An 18,418-nucleotide genomic window follows, 5' to 3' on the forward strand; every position below is an offset into this window, starting at 1 on the left:
ATTTTTTAGCTTGAAGATTTTTGTTCTGTTTTCAATATATAAATTACAATGTACAAAAAAGGGGTTTTAAACAGTTTTGCTTAAAAATTAATTTAATTAAAAGTTTACATAATTTATCATATATTTAAAATATTAATTTATCAAAAAATTATGCATAATAAATTTATTTAGGTAAGTTAATACATTAATACTGCTATTACTTATAGTGCATTGTTAGAAATTCAGCTAAACAAAATAACATTAGGGTAATTAATTAAAATAAATAGGTAAACAATGCTTGTGTTTTCTTTGTAAAGTTATAATCTGGAAATGTAAAACTTTGCTTAAAGCAACACCTGATATCATACATAAACTACATGTTGTAAAAATACTAATCTAATGCATCATTATTATATGTTAAGATAAAAAATTATGTTAGAGCACATTAAGTAGAGTTTTACACTTATAAAAACTATAACAAATTTGTTTTAATTATTACATTTTTAAACCAAATCAATAAAACAATCTACTTAATAAAATAACTTATTGCAGTCTAATAACAAACAAATTAACATTGGATCAACACTTTCAAAAAGTATAAACTATAGTTCAATACGTATACAAATATAATTATTGGCTGGTTAACAAAGTGTAATTTAGCTGTTGTTTAAATTATCAATCTTGAAAAAGTTTTTAAAGACTTATTTTAATTAAATCAATTACAGAAAAATATTATCTAACTGTAGGGTAATAAATTAGCCTACAATTAGATTATAACTAACTAAAAAAAAAATACGACATTACTTTATTTCTTATCACGTGGACAATGGCATTGTTCTTTTTCTGGAACTTTACTCATAACTGAATCTTTATGATTCCCACAACCTGTAAATATTAAATAAAATAACAAGATTAACAACCAACTCTGAAACATGCACTTTGTTAAACAAGGATGCCTATGCAGTGGAATAGGTTAAAACACTGGACCGAAAACAAACCAAAAATTTTAATATAACTTTTATAATAAACATTAAAAATGTACAAGCTAAGATTAATATTCCGAAATTTCGCTCATAGAAATCTCAATATTTAGTTTCATTTGTGTTCAGTTCAGTATTATGAAACACTTGTTAATAAAAAAGATTTCTGTTTTTAGATTGCTACACAATCATTTTGTTCTCATCCTCTGAATTCAGCAATGTTCAGCAGGTTTAATACTGAAATGTCTATAGATTATTTCATGAAGTGTCTATAGATTATTTCAGTGCTGGAAATAATTATTTTAATTATTTTAATCAACACTGATTAGATAAAATGCAAAATATCAAAAAATAAACAATCATATTATTTTCTGGAAAATCAAATTTAACTTTTGTAATTTCCACCTATTTTTTTAACTATAACACTTTATACATTACACTTTTTGTGTTTGCACAATATATTATTGGGTCACATTTTGTTAAAGTCTAATGATCCACAAAAAAAATATTATTTAAGAATAATTTTTGAGCAAAATACAATATTAATTTTTACATTTTTAACTTTTACTCATATTTTTATTTTTTAACTCTCAATAAACCTATTCACTTCTCCTGTTAACTTCACATTTTTAGCATATTATTTTTTTTCATCCAAATCAAATTTTGTAATTGTAATCTTTTATCGAGTTTTTTAATCGTTAACGAGTTTTTTAATCGTAAATTTCTTTTGTAAAGTTTTAATTTTTTTTTAGCGGATGGTTCAGATACTGATTTCTTATTAAACTATATAATTATCTGTCGTTTTTTGCTTATCATCATCTCATGATTATAATTTTTTACTTTCTATTTAATCAATTTTAATACTCATTGTTTTGACGCTTAATGGTTTTAAACTTTTGAAACCTTTATAACAATTCAAACAAATTTAAATTGTTTAAATTATTACCAAATGAATTATCAACAAAGTGTAAAATGTATGCTGATGATTATTAAACTAATTAACATAATTAGCCAAATTCATTTTAGAGGCCTGGTCTCGAAATTAATTTGACTTAGGGAAAAAAGTAAAGATGGTAACTTTGTTATTAAAAAAAATCAATTAAACAATAATGTCGCCTCTGCTATTAGTTCCTAATTCATCATGATTAAAAACGTAAATGATAAAAAAAATAGAAAAAGAGTCTTATGTGGTACTTTCAAGGAATTGAGTAACAAAATGCACATGTATTTACGTTATTTAAAGCTAAAAAATATACTGAAGCCTAATAGGCTATTGAATATTGTTATTGAATAGCAAACGTGCATTTTTAATGCAGCCTAACTTAAAATACCTAATATTATAGCTGAATGGTCATCAAACAAGATGTTTTGCAATAAGAAAATTAGTGAATATATCATTTACAAATATTGCGACCATAAAAAGGAAGGAAACTGCGGACTTCCTGAAAAAGCATAAAGAATGCTACAAAGTGACAAAATAAAATAGTTACCTGGTTATATGCTACATGCATTAAATCTATGAGTATAATATATATAGTGACTATTTGAGATCAGTTTTTTTACTTTTTGATTGATTTAATTCTGAAATAGAACATTGCAGTTGTTCTGTTAGTTCTAGTAGGTTGTGTTGTACTGGGTTCCTTACTTCCACTTTTATGTTTTTTAAAACACAGTAATGATAAAATACTAACTACAATGAAAACCATAAAGGAAAAGAATTAGGCTCTATCTTGAACAGAACAATTACAAAGTGTAACCAATTTTTAAAATTAAAAGTCCTAAAAAAAATAAAAAAAGACAGGACATAATTGCTATATCAGCAGATCCAGAACTAAGCTATTTTTAAAAGGATGTATCATTAGTTGTTTAAAAATTCAAATAACACTTTTAAAAAATGGCTGTTTAGTTGTAACATATTTATTTTGTACTAATGAAATTTAAATTTGAACGCAATTCATTTGTCTGTCAACATTTACATTATAAATACTCACATAGAACTGCCTTTGTTTTATCAGATTATATTTGTTTTAATACCTAATTATTTGATCCAATTATACTTCATATAGATAACAATAAAGTTGAAAACATTGACTTCTATATCAATACAGAAGATTCAAATGTTAATAATACGTGAGGAAAAAATAACACTTTTAAAAATAATACAAAAAGTGCCACTAACATCATCCCAAATACTACTGAAAATACTGATGTACAAAGCACTTATGACGGTTTAAGAGGCATAGCATATTTCTCATTAATAGAGAGCTTTTTAATAATGGTATTGTAAATATTGATCTCAGTAACCGCATGGCTCCAAAACGATGTGGTATTAATAACATAAGGATGGAACAAAACACAAAAAAGTGGCAATGATTACAGAAAACATAAAATTGTAGCTGGTTGACTATCTTATTTACTTTTTTTTTTGGTAAACTTTTAAAGTTTTATATTACGTTAGAATGTTTTTTAAAATTGGACATCTACACCAGACCTATGCCATTTAAAAGATATTTAAAAAGGTAAATTATTTAAAAACTTCTTTCTAAAGCAAAAATTTAAAAAACGCCTATACTTTATAAGCCTAATCAACAATAAATATAATATGGTTGTAGCCCTGATAAATTAGGTCCATCAAGAAGTTTGTTAGACTAGAAAACTCAAGTGTTGATTGTGTTAGGCCATGAACAACAATATGATTGTAAGAAAATGAATAACTGAAATTATCTTTAAATCAAGTTTTGCTATCTAATTTTGTTATGTTATAAGTCAAATTTGGCAATCTAGTTTTGTTATGTTAAAACCATTAAGAAAATTTATAGAAAACTTAAAGCTTGTTCCCATTGTAATTTTGTTAAGATAAAAGCAATTTTAACACTTTAAAAATTTTATTTTTGAACTTGTATGTGTATGAAGGGTTCCTTTTATAATTTTTAAAGCTATAATTTTCTCTTTGCTGAACTGTATCTTTGTTTCAGGATATCACTTTGTTTATAAGATAGATTCAAATTTTATTTTACCTAGTCGGTTTTTTTTAAATCTTTTTTCTTATAGTTCAACTGGGATAACAATGTCTGGCAAATTGTTTGTGTTTTATCTTTTTTTTTATAAACTTGTTTTAAACAACTTCATATAGGTTTTTTGAACACTTTGTGATCTTGGTAAACGATAGTATTTGAGTAGACCATATTAATTTTTTGATTTAAAATTATTATAAAGCATAAATCAGAAGCACAATGCAATTGAAGTGTTTTAAAAATCTAGCCAGAAAAAGTATAAATATTAAGATGTAGAACACTTGTTGATACTTTATCAAACTGAGAAGCTACCATTTTTATTTTTTTCCCTACATCGTAAACATAAGTGTGCAAACCGCATCAAATGAATTTGGCTAATTAGATCATCTTCTGATAGAGAAAAGACTCAAACAGATCTAAACAAATGAATGAAATGGTCAAAATTATGACTATTAAAATCTAATGTTAGCAAAAATATTAAGTATATATACACAATATATGATTCAGTGTTAAATAGAGTTAAACTACCAGAAACCAAAATTGAAAAATATTTAGGAGTTATGATTTCAAACGACTTGAAATGGTCTAGCCAAGTTGATTATGTGTCTGGTAAACCTAATAAAATGTTAGGAATAATAAAACATTTATTTAAAAACTTAGACATAAACGCATCTAACCTATTGTACACCTCTCTTGTAAGATTGTATCTAGATTAGGCAAATTCAGTGTGGTAACCTTACTTACAACAACACAAAAAATATTGAATCAATGCATTGTAAAGCAACACAAATAAAATGTCTTCAAGGGAAAAACTATGAAACTAGACTAACCTACTTTAAATTAACAACTTTACAAAATAGTAAAAAAAATAGATAATTTAACATTGGAATACCCACCTGATTTATTAGCTTCAAATACGAAAAGTCACAATATGAGATTTCATAGACAATTAATTAAAAATCCAAAGAGATACTATTTCTTAACAAACCATGTTTTTAACAGTTAGAATACTTAGATCAAATCAATGCAGATTCTAAAACACTTGAAGAGTTTAAATCAAAGTTGGACTTTTAACACAAACTGTTAAAGCCTAGATTACCTAGGCTTCGTACATTGTCATTGTACATGTACACAGTTATTATTAAATAAACAAATAATCTAAATATTGTTATGATCTCAAAACATGTTTATACCAATAATCAAAAACATTTAGCTGCCAACATAACCTTCTGTTTTTAAAGGTGTTTAAATTTTTTTATTATTAAGTTTGCCTTGAAACTTGCTGATCAAGTTTGATCGGCCAGAATTAATATTAGGAGATAAAAACATAATTTTTTCCAATCATTAATTGTAGATCAGCCATTATTTTCAGCACATTATTTAAAATTTTCTTTTTGAAACAATTTCTTTATTTTGCAGAATTCCAGGAAAGTTCTATACATGTGTTTTAATTTGTATATTTTAAAATGTATACTAGATCCTTTATTTTATACTTTCACAATTATACATTTATTGATTAAAAATTGGTTATTGATAATTGCTTTCGTTTGTTTGATAATTTTTTTCCATGAGAAAAATAACATATCCACACAATCAATCCTTTAAGGTATTCTTGGCTTGAAACACATGAAAATAAAATGAACTTTTACTTTGATTTATTTGAAAATGGAATTTTTATCAAAAATTTTTATATATCGAAAACTTAACAAGTTCAAATACATAGTATATGATTTTTGTATTAATAATAATTACTATTTATTTATGCACAATAATAAATAATTAAAATATTTACAAGGCTTTCTTAAAATGTGTAAAAGATTTAAAAGAAAAAAAAGAAGCTTCAAGAGTATGAAGTAAAGAAGCTTACACTGATTATATATGCTATCTAGTACTACTCAATTGAAAGTAAATCAGCAAGTTGTATATGAGGAAAAATATGAATCTAATTCAAGAGCAACTTTCTGAACAGGAATATACAAACTTGCCCCCAAAAAATCATATGAATATTCAGAATTTAACCAAAACACCTTATGAGAAACATCAAGTTTAATATTTTTCAAATTTAAGTATTGATGTAAAATAAATAACAACTGAAGCAGGTTGGCCATGTGGGCAAATTTATCACAAAATCATCAACATTATCATCATCAAGCTTTAGCCTTTCCTTTTTATTCTGTTTCTTTAATATAAACAATCTCAAGCATCTCCTTTCCTTAACTTTAGCTTGTTCACAACGCATGTAACATAATCTCACTGATTTCTCTTACTTCTACTATTTTCTTTGATGCTGATACCTCTAGATGCTGATACCCAACCCACTTTAACTTTTTTTCTGACTAACGTCATTTGATACAACATTTTTTCTAATCTCTGTCTAAGTTTATAGCTCCTTTTCTTGCTTTGTTAGCGTTATACTACATATCCATCTGATAAATATAACGAATTTACAATATATGAATTGTTAAACGAAAATCTCAACTCTTCTTTGACGGCTACGAACACAAGTCCTCTCAAAACGCATGCTGTGAATAGTCACTCAAGAGTTACTCTCGTAAAAAGAAATTAATACATGTACAGACTGACCTGAGCTAGTAAGATAAACAGAAATCACAAGTAACTCTGTTAATACTCTAATAAATAAGTTACAAAAAGTTACTGTTCATTCTTACATTGCAAAAAAGTCAAGCTGCTTTTATAAGGAAATTAAAAAATAAGTGGCACTGAGGTCATTGCCCTTTGTGATTTTTCAGAAAATTATGAGTTTGTTGTACAAGACGAAGTACAAAATTTTCACTCGAACAAAATTCAAAAAACATTGCATCCAACAGTAGTTTATTATATAGTAAATAATGTCCTCATTATTTACTATATTTATTGGAAACAAATACAAACAATTTTAAGACTTGCACATCATTTTTTCGTCTAAATGGTTGTTGATAAACTACATAACATTAAATTTAAATTTTAAAACTTAGCTGTAAACATTCACTGTATATTATTTCAAAAATCTCTGTGAAAGAGAGTCAATAATACTTATAAACTCTGTGACGTACTTTATGGATGACCCTTATCGGCTTATGGCCATAGAGATTAAATTTAAGGGTGGTCAAGTTAGCTTTGGATTTTTTTTGTTGAAATAATATCCCTTAAAATTTAATTGCGCCTGCCATAATTTATGGAACTTGGCTATAGAGATTCCTGCCATGGCTACAACGGTTATATTACACGTTACTAAAGTTTTATTCTATCAATAAATGCTCTCAAATAAATAATAAAATGTAGATGATTCAACCATGAAAATAAAACTTAATCACACAGTTGGTTTTAACGTGTCTGATTTAGAAAAATATTCAGTTAAATAGAAGCTAATGAATTAAAATATTTAATTGCTACCAAATAAAAAACCCTACTACTTGATTTTTTTAACTTAATAAAAAATAAAAAAAATATTTAACATATTTAACTTGCTTGTGCAATAGAAATAAAGCATGATGTGTTAAATTACAAAACTAGACTCTAGATTAACTAGATTAAAGAGCTCTTGCAGATAAATTTAATGTTTTCAAGAATACAGGATTCTTACCAACGTAATACAGATATGGTGGATTTTATATCCTTAACTAAAAGAAATCTTGGTTATACAGCAGTTAATTTTCGTTTGTTTGAGCTTTATAAAAATTTTATTTAATTGAAATAATATCACAAAATAGACCTAGATGTTAGATCTATGTTATTAATGGTTTGAAAAAATAGACCTAGATGTTAGATCTATGTTATTAATGGTTTGAAAAAATAGACCTAGATGTTAAATCTGTCATTAATGGTTTGAAAACATTGAAAAATACCATAGATGTTTATACACATACATTTCATTTAAACAAGACACTTAACTCTTCCTCCAACCCCATCTACAGCCCCTTTTCGAAGTTGCAAAAAATTTCCACTTGAACGTTTTATTTTATTGCAAAGGTATAGGTTGAGTAAATTCATCTTAAACTTATTTTTAAATTCTGATGACGGTCAACCAGTAAAAAGAGTTTTAGTATCATTATTACATTTTTCAAATATAAGTATTCATACAATTACCCAATAAAGAAAAGGATCTCACTTCTGCTAAAGGATGGAGTTCACAGTGGCTGGTGAACTTTAATTCAGATAAAACTCAATTTTTTTCAGCCAATCATTATCGCAATAATTTAGATCTTCCTATATTTATGAACGGTGATGTGCTCGATGAGTCACCTACTCTTCATCTTCTAGGATTAACTCTTACTTCCAATCTTTCCTGGAAACCATACATCAAATCAGTTGCAAAATTAGCATCTGCTAAGGTTGCATCTCTTTATCGAGCTCGTCACTTTCTTACTTCGGATTCTATTCTCTATCTCTATAAATCTCAAATCCGGCCTTGTATGGAATACTGTTGCCATATCTGGGGCGGATCTTCTAATGATGCCCTTTCTCTTTTAGACAAGGTGCAAAAACGCATTGTAAACATAGTTGGACCTGCTCTTGCAGCCAACCTCCAACCATTATCACATCGTCATAATGTTGCTTCTCTTTCTCTTTTCTACAAATACTATAATGGGCACTGCTCTAAAGAGCTAGCGTCTCTTGTGCCATCTACTAAAATTCATTCTCGTGTTACTCATCATTCAATTAAGTGTCATCCTTTTTCTGTGACTGTTCCTAAGTGCTTCAAAAACGCTTATTTGTCTAGTTTTTTTCCTCGAATATCAGTTCTTTGGAATTCGCTTCCTTCATCTTATTTCCTGATTCATATAATTTGCAATCTTTTAAGTCATCCGTCAATCGTTATCTTGCTCTACGATCTTCATCTTTTCTCTTTCAGTAACTTCCAACTTTAATTAGTGGCTGCTTGCAGCCTTGTTGGAAGCGAAAATGTTTAAAAAAAAAAAATGTCTCTAGTGTCTGAACAGATAAAATATGTTTTCCAATTATTGTTGTTGAAAACAGTACCAGTAAACAACAGAACAATGTTCTTACTCCACAGTGCACTTTGTACTTCATTTGAATATTTTCAAATATATGCCATTGCAAAATTCACCTAATGAAAGTATATTTTTCGGTCTTAGCTTACAGAATGTAGAAAAAGGCATTATATCTCATAGGATGATTGAAAAATAGAGTAAGCCTCTCTCAAAAACATTGTCAAAAAATATTTTCTTAGCTTTTTTTTTCCATTCTATCAAATAATTTTTTTCTTGTTGAATTTATTAATTGAGATTTTTTTTTGAAAAAGTAATCAGCATTTTTATTAAAAAAAAAAAATGTTATAGGGGTAAATTTTTACACAAGGTATGATTACTTTTGGAGTTATTTTAATCAACATAGATTTGAATATTCTCAGCTTTCTAATTTGTTTTTTATCGCAGCTTTGTTTAAATGCTCTGACAGTTTTTCAACAATTAACGATAATATGATTTCTGAACTTCTTTTAAAAGAAGTGTATTTAAATTGCTTTGATAAAACATTTTCATCTTTTATTTGCATAATAGCATTATCTAGTGTTATAAAGCAACCTATTGAATCTATCTATCCTGAAATCGGTTTTAAAAGGTTTTTTCTAATCACAGTTTTTTTAACACCCTTATAAAGCCTCGTATTCAAAAATTAAATTGTCAAGCACTGGTAAAAGTGCTTGTGACTACAAACTTGCTAATAATGATTATAAAAGTATTATGAGTTAATTAAATCAGATTTAAAAAAAGTAGTGTACTTGTTTTTCATGTGTATATACACTTCTTCTTTCAGATTTTTTTGTTTTTCTGAAGTATAATATAACTTGCGCTAATTGGTATCTTTTTAAACTAAAAAGCATTGCACTCAAAATGGTAAAATCATGTCATAAGATAGAGTATGGGTCTATAATTTCTTTTTGGTGATTGACTATATATAGAACTTTGCTGGTAAAAAGTTTCATAATTTATTTTAACTGTCTACGCTACTTTCTATGCCTACAAAGTTAATGTAATTTATCATATTTAAAAAAAAAAACGAAATTTTAACAGGCTGCTGCAAGTGCTAAAATAACTTTTAACACATAACTTTAATTTTTTCCACAAGTGGTTACTAAAGTACACAAAAGCAACAAAAAATTGGCACAGCTTGTCTGTTGGTATTGGACTGTAGCACATTAAAGTTTCCAAAATTTTTTCTAGTATTGTGTTATTTAGCAACTTTGAGGTACAAGAACTCAAAAACTGTTTAAAATCAGTCAAAAACACTTACAAAAACAGATAATTTGGGTGAAAAACTATTACCCTAAAAAATTTCATGTGATCATCTACTTTATTTAAAAAGTTATGATCTGGTAAAAATCAAAAAAATCTACTGTAAGCTCCAAATTTTTCAGATTTTGGTCAATATTAATTCAATTATAACTTTTGAATGGTTTGGTCAATCAAGCTGAAATTTTCGAGATTGTTTTTTTTTCTTCATAAAAGCCGTGGTTGGTCAAAATTTAAAGCAAATTTGAGGTGGTACCCTGGGGCACTTTTGAAAAACTAGGTGATTTCATATGAAATAACCCTATATATATATATATATATATATATATATATATATATATATATATATATATATATATATATATATATATATATATATATATACACATATATATATATATATATATATATATATATATATATATATATATATATATATATATATTTATATTTTATAATTTGTTTATATGTATAATATTTAATTAATTATTGTTTCATTTCTATAAACATTTGCTTATATGAAATAGGTCATTCTATCTCAAATCAACTCCCCAAAAAAATCAATTTTAGACTAACAAAGCCAAGAAAAATCATGTAACCATTTTTGAAAAAAATGTCTTTTTTTGCTTTTACCTATTAAAGGGAATTGGAAGCAATTATCCAGAACCCAGACATTATTAATTAGAGATAACAGTTCATTATCATTTGTTTTTGATTTTATGTATGGTGAAATATATTTTGAATAAGATGCTAACTGAGTAGTAGTAAGAAGTAGGAAAGAATGATTTAGACTGAATTGGTTTTTGTATTTTGTTTTCTGTAGGTGGAAACTTTTTTTTTTTGATACCAAGTAAACTTGTATCGCTCATAACAATGGTTGGTCATTTTTTTGGAAGATCTTTAACCAGTGTTACAAAATGATTTGGTTTAAAACATAAATTACTTATATTTTTTGTCTTATCTAAATTGCACTACAAAATATTTACTGGAAAATTTTTACCACTTTTACACATAATTGCTGGTATCGTTGATCATCTGTTCAATGTTCAAATCACCGGATTGTTGTTGAACTGATTCTGTTGGGGGATTTAGGTCTTCTAGTGGGGCGAGGTCTTTTGTTGAAACAGTATCAATTTTTCCATTTTGAAATTTTATTCGAGCGTAGTGGGGCGATATTGTTTCTAGCAGTTGATCTCTGTCAACGAGTGGATCTCCTTTCATTCGTACTTGACGTCTGTAAAGGATTGTGGAATCCTGTTCTGTTAAGAAGTTAGGTAAAACAGTGCCTATTATTGATGAGCGTTGAAAGTTCATCATCCTCTGATGGGGTGTTTCGTTAGTGACGGTACACAGAAGTCCTCTTATAGAGGACAAAGCCATTTGCAATACTATTTCCCATTTCTCTTTTCCTAGACTTAAGGTTTTCAGAGCTAGACTAACAGCTTTTAGTATTGTTCCGTTTATTCGTTCACACTGACCATCGCCTTGGGGATGGTAAGGAGTGGTTCTAGTTTTAATTACTCCGTTCTTTTCTAGAAAAACTTTAATTTTTAAGCTTTCGAACTGAGTTCCACGATCTGTATGAATAGATGATGGTGCACCAAATAATGAAAAGAGGCTAAGAAGGTGTCGTATAACAGTTTCAGCTGATATGTCTTGACAGGGGAATGCAAATGGGTAGCGTGAGTACTCGTCAACCACCACGAGGATGTATTTGTTTGTTGTAGTGGATTGTAAAGGTCCAACAAAGTCCATCGATAAGCGTTCCCAAGGCCTTGTTGCCTGAATGAGACAACCTGTGGGTGGTTTATAAAAACGTGGTTTGAGTTCATTGCAAGTTGTACATTGGTTTGTTAATTGTTTGATTTCTGCGGTGGAGTATGGTAGATTTCTGGTTTTGCAGTAATGTATCATTCTTGTAACTCCGGGATGGCATAGCTGGGAATGGATACTGTAAAACGCTTTAGTGTTATTTACAATCGAGCAACATCTTGAAAGGGCATCTGCTACAATGTTTTGGTTCCCCGGCCTGTATGAGATTGTATAATTAATATCAGCTAATTCTAAACGCCATCGAGTTAATTTTTCATTTTTTATTTTTGTTGCATTCTGTTTATTGAAAATAAGGGAAATGGATCTTTGGTTGGTTATTATATTAATATATGGTACTGAGTTAATCAAATGCCTCCATCTTCTACAGCACTCCACTATGGCAGCCGCTTCTTTTTCAACTATCGCATGCTTCCTTTCGGCATTAGTTAATGTTCTTGAAAAGAAGGCAACTGGCCTGCCAAGTTGTAATAGTGTTCCTCCGAGTGCTGAGTCGGAGGCATCAGTTTCTATTGTTAATGAAACTTTTAAATTAGGGGAGGCTAGACAAGCTTCTTCAAGTTTATTTTTGAGTATTTTTATTGCTTCTTTGGCATGTGGGGTTAAACCCTTTGTTGGAAAATTGTCTCTTGCTTGAGTAAGTGGGAGAGTTAATGCTGTGCAATTGTGTATCCACTTAGCGTAATAAGCAAATAAACCTATCATTCGGTTTAGCTCTTTTAACGATCTTGGCTCAGTCATATTTATCAGTGCTTCGTATCTTTTTGGGTCTGGCTTTATAGTTCCATTTTCAATAATGTGGCCTAAGAATTCGATATGAGTTTTTTTGAAGTTACTCTTTTCTTCGTTTATCTCAATGTTGGCGATTTTAGCTGCGTGTAGAAAGCGACTAAGATTTTTATCGTGCTCTTGGGCATCTTTTCCACCAATAATTATATCGTCAAGATAAGCGTATGTGTTTTCAAGTTTATTATCCTGAATGAATTCATCCATTACTCTTTGGAAGATTGGTACTGCGTTTGTACATCCAAAGGGTAAGCGTTTGAACTCATATAATTTGCCATTAGCTTCAAATGCGGTTAGTTTGTAATCTTCAGGTCGTATTCTCACTTGATGATACGCCGATTTGAGATCAATTGTGCTAAAAATTTTATGGACTGCTATTTTAAGTATTAAGTCATCGATTCGTGGTGTAGGATATGAATCGAGCGGAGTGTGTAAATTAATTGTATTCGAATAATCGATCACGAGGCGATTTTTATTTCCTGTTGATACTACAAAACATTGAGCTCACCAAGGGCTGCGGCTTACTTGAATTATGTCTTTTTTTTAGTAAGCAGTTTATTTCATCTGTTATGACGGAGATATTTTTGGGAATACGTTGTGAGGTTGTAGCTACTGGTTTTATTTTGTTAATATCGATTCCAGGAATTAAGGCGTATGTTGAACATTTCATGCTTTTTGTTGCTAAACAGAATTTTAGAGGCTCTTTGTTTCCTTTAAAATTAATGGTAATTGAGGAATGACATGTTAACACGTCCATTCCTATAATTACTGGTGCTACCAAGTCGTCCACAACGAGAAATTGTACTTTTAGTTTTTCTCTAGCCAATAATAATGAACCATGGAAGATACCTTTAACTTCTAATGTCAAGTTGTCTGCCAGTGATACCTTTGAGGTAGATTGAGTATCGTATGAAAATTTCCATTGTCGAAGAAGTTTTGATGTAATAAAAGTTTTGTCGGACCCAGTATCTAACAGTGCATATGTTAGATTTTCGTTTATGGTGACGTTAATTAGTCTATCAGGTGAGTCAATTGCTGCTATGACCGTAGATATTATTGTGTTATCATCCTTTTCGTTATATTCTTTAACAACTGCTGCTTTGGTATAAGTTTTGTTTTCTTTCTTAGAAAGACAGACAGTTGCCCAGTGGCCCTTTCTATGACAATGTGTACATGTAGAGTTTCGTGCAGGGTATTTGATTTTTGAGTGTGGATCATTACCGCACAAAAACATTGAGATTTGGTAAGATTATGACTTGCTGCAAAAGTTGGTAGCGTGGTAGTATCTGTTATGGTTGTTGTCAAATTAAGGGCATCTTCGGTGGCCAATTCCATCGTAAGAGCTGTTTTATAAAGTGACTCTAGATTGTCATCCGTAGCTTCAAGCAGTCGTTGACGAATAGAAGGTGAGCGGATACCAGCTATAAAAGCATCACATATTAGTAGGTTACTATGCTGATCTGCTGTTAGAGCTTCTGTTGGACATTTTCTGGAAAATTGTTTTAAGTTACTCATAAAGCTTTCAATCGATTCCCCTTCCTTTTGTTTAAAAGAGCGAAGTTTATGGCGCATCATGATCGCTGTCAATCGTTTTTGATACATGTTATCAAGAATTTTGATTGCATCGTCGTATGATGTAACATCCTGAATTATCGTAAAAGCCTTCACTCCGCATAGAACGAATAAGACTTGAAGTTTACAGTCCTCTGGGATTGTGGCTTTATCTAGATAAATTGATAGCATTTTTTTCCAGTATGTATAGTCTTCTTCGTTTGGTTCGTCGCACAGTACTTTTTTGAATATTTTTGCATCCATACTGATTTATATTTATATATACTAAATTTTTATATTTGATAAAATTGTTGTAAACCATAATAAAATAGTAAAACCATAATAATAGTATTGTTGTAAACTATAATTAAAAAGTCTTTCATGTATATTTTGGCTTTTATCAAATATAAGAAAAGGGCTATATAAGAACTACAAACATCTATCGTATATAAATAGCGTAACTAATAACCGTATGTATAATAGATTATATATAAATAGCGTTACTAATAACTGTAATATTCAGAAGACGGGAAGTGACGTCATTAATATTATATTGCAATATTACTTAAATTATAACATACACATTACTGTAAACATCTCAAACATCAATAAGAAACAGAAAAACTGATAAAAAATGAATACAAACTTTTAAAAGCAGAAATTAATAGACTAGTCAAGTTTGAGGTAAAGTTAGAAGTAGAGGAAGACAAACCGGATACAACTATTACATTTAAGTTCAAACTAGATTTAATCATGTTTGATGGTAAAATCTTTAATGCCCTTTCTAACACTCTGTCCTCCCAATCATGTAATGTTTGCAGAGCCAAGTCTTAATAACCCAGCATTGATCAGATCTAAACCAATCAATGAAAAAGCTTTATCTTTGGGGCTTTCTACTCTGCATTGTTGGCTCAGATCTTTTGAATATATTTTAAATATTACAATTTTACATCTGATGTTTGAGATGTATGGGTCTACAGTAATGTGTACTAGAGGGCTTTTTATTTAACCATACATTTTCATTCATGATGGTTAATTTAAGTGGAACAATAGCTGTCTGGAAAAGACTTTGCTTGTTAACTTTGGCCTAACCAATATTTTTATCAGTATATTTTTGTTTATAGACACTTTGACTGGAGGCACCATTAAAACCACCTTTAAAGTGAAGTAGACCTTTACACCTCCCCCACTTTTAGCAAACATTCGCATAGTCTTGGCATTCCATAAAAAATAATATCCTTTTCAGAGTGTTTAAACATACCCTGTAGAGTAGTTGAGGCAGATGTTTCTGTCACAATTAAACCCTCATGATAATTGTGTCTCTCATTTATGAAGTGAAGGATAAATATCTGCATAATGTATTATCAATAAATTTATAATAATTTGATACCGTTAATGAGAAAGGTCACACTGAGTTTTTAAGCTCAATCTTTGGTTTTTATTTTTATTGGAAAACTTATTTCCGTGCTTTAAACTTTTTAAGAATTTGTAGCACTTTCATGAGAACAACAAAGTCTTTTTTGTTAGGATCTCGAGTGGCTTTTTTTTATTGAAGCTAATGTCAATGCTTCAACCTTAATTTGGCAACATTAAACAAGATAATATTTAATATTTAAGTGTGTAAACTATTTTTTAAAACAGGCTTGAATTTAATTGATTTATTATTACCTTAAATCTTCTGCTTCTATCCCCTAAATCTTCCCAGTCCTTGCACTTTCTACTTGGACTTGCTGCATCTTTGTCCAACCAAGTTCACTTGTGTTCCAGAAGTCTTAAAAAAATTTTTTGAATGTTTCCGCAACTTTCATCAGAATTTATATTTAAATATTATTAGAGTTTTTATTAGATTTATCATTTCAGGTTTGTCAATACTTTCATAGTATAGACCCTCAAGTCTAAAAAATTCATAAAGAGCCTAGAGTAAACTATCATGAATTTCTATCTTCAAATTTTATAAAAACTTTTGCATTGCCTAAAATAATTTTCAAACTTGCAGTCCAATCTGGTTGATCAAGCTTCCATACACATTCCTAACCCTTGAATTGAGAACTAAATGTATTCTTTTTATGATGAATGTAAGCAATGAACTATTGTTCGCTACTTTATATGTAAGTTTTAATTAAAAACGGAAAAAAGATACAAAAAAAAAAAGAAGTATTTGAAAGGTTATTTTAATTGGGGCAAATTGGGGCAAATGATTTTTTTTTCTGCTTTCATATATACCTATCAATGGGAAAATGTTAAAACTACCATGGAATCTAGTGGAATCTTTAAGTTTTTGAAAATAACTCATAACTAAACTAATTTAAAAAAATCAATTTACGACACATTTTTGAGATTTCAGTAATGAAAATCTAAAATTAAAATTTATTGTCAAAAATATTGTTAATATATAATAAGTACATAAATAAAAAAAATGTTTTATATATAATAAGTATAAATAAATAGTGAACTTACCAGCCCATGTTTTTTTTTTACATTTATCACAGATTACTTCGTAACACATTCTTCGGCTTGTAATTATTAAGCTAAATTTGAATTTAAAAAAATTTAAACTCAAAAAAACTTCACAACAAAATCTCAAAACAATTAAAGAAAATTAACAAAATAAATAAATTTAATTCAACTTCGTGTTAAGAATTTCTTAACTAGTATTAAGTTGCTAGACAAATAAAATGGCTGAGCATTTTAGCGCTTTAATTGTAAGGAAACTAGTAAAAGTTAAACTTTTTATTGCATACAAACAACTGTACATTTTAAACAATTAAAACTTCAATCATCTTTAGATTTACATTTAACATTTCAGAACAGTAGTTAGGGTTAACCCTAACTACGGTTAACCTTAACTAAAACTAATTTATTAGTTTTACTTGGTTGAATATCTCTTACAAAATAACTGTTAAAGTTAAAAAATATATTAGTTAATTTTATTGCCTAAACTATTTTTAAAAATACTCACAAAACATAAAATTAATTGGAAACTTTGTATTTGCACACAAACAGAAAAATTTTAGCTCTAGAATTGTTACAAAAGTTAGTTCTAGCATTTAGTTAGTTACAAAATTATTACAAAAGTTAGTTCAAGAATTCGTTAGTTCTAGAATTGTTACAAAAACAAACAACTTTTTAAAGAAATAAAGTTTTATTTTCAGCATATACTTGTTCAACTTTAATAAACTTTATCCAACATGAAAAAAAAATTAATTTGTCACCTTTGTTAGATATAAAACGCTTTTCACATGAGAATTTTATTCTGGTTTTGTATAGGATGTTAAATAGATCACTAGGGGCCTTAATCTTATGAATAAATTAAATAGTCAAGCATCACAGGAATAAACTCATTGATTATAACCAGAGTGATTATGATAGTAGTAATACTTTAGTATTGATAAAAATATATATTATATATATACATTTATTTTTTGTGGATAACCCTTGTCTTACCAGGGTTAGCGACTATTTAATTAGTGAGTATAAAAAAATTAATCAATCAAATTCAAATATTTAGATAAAAGTAAGAACATAACAGTAAAGTTCTGTTTCTGAGTTTCTGTTTTGTGAACAAAATGTAACAGATGTTGCATTATTGCATTGTTGTTGTGAAACATTACAGCGTAATGGTTCACAACAACGGTTTGGTATTCGAGTCTCACAAATATTTCTTTGCACAAATTCTAATCTCTAACAAAATCAGATTAATCATAAATCAAAGCCAGAGAGTTAGATTTTTTACATGACATGTAGCACAAAAAATAATTACTAATAATTACAATACTACATGATTATAATTTTCATTAATAATTGTTAATATAAATTACTGTCTACCTGACAACGCACTTGATAAACCAAAAAAAAAAAAAGTTATCCACTGGCTCTGGCGGACTGGGTCGGCATACTATGAGTCACTAAGCGGAAATAGCATACTTACGTTTCTTGATTTTTTTTTTTTTTTCATTTTTTAACGGTTTCTAAGGTTTCTTAGATTAGTAGTTTTTAATTAAAATAAAAATTTCAAACACATGTTTTT

At 28.5% G+C, this 18,418-nt stretch overlaps 1 long non-coding RNA gene across 3 annotated transcripts in view; it reads right to left on the reverse strand.

The window, feature by feature from the left end:
- The window catches only part of LOC136089345 (uncharacterized), a 40,673-nt gene that overhangs the window by 17,633 nt on the left and 4,622 nt on the right, over nt 1-18,418 (reverse strand). Inside the window, exons 1-3 of one of the 3 annotated variants that reach the window (XR_010642972.1) lie at nt 18,217-18,342; nt 16,849-16,919; nt 784-864 (exon numbers count right to left, since the gene is read on the reverse strand). This is a non-coding gene — a long non-coding RNA (uncharacterized LOC136089345). Of the gene's footprint in view, nt 1-783; nt 865-16,848; nt 16,920-17,603; nt 17,629-18,216; nt 18,343-18,418 lie in introns of those variants that run through there. The other 2 variants (XR_010642973.1, XR_010642974.1) reach the window with 2 other exon arrangements.

Source organism: Hydra vulgaris, chromosome 13 (genome assembly GCF_038396675.1).
Source record: "Hydra vulgaris chromosome 13, alternate assembly HydraT2T_AEP".
In the NCBI taxonomy this organism is placed as follows: domain Eukaryota; kingdom Metazoa; phylum Cnidaria; class Hydrozoa; order Anthoathecata; family Hydridae; genus Hydra; species Hydra vulgaris.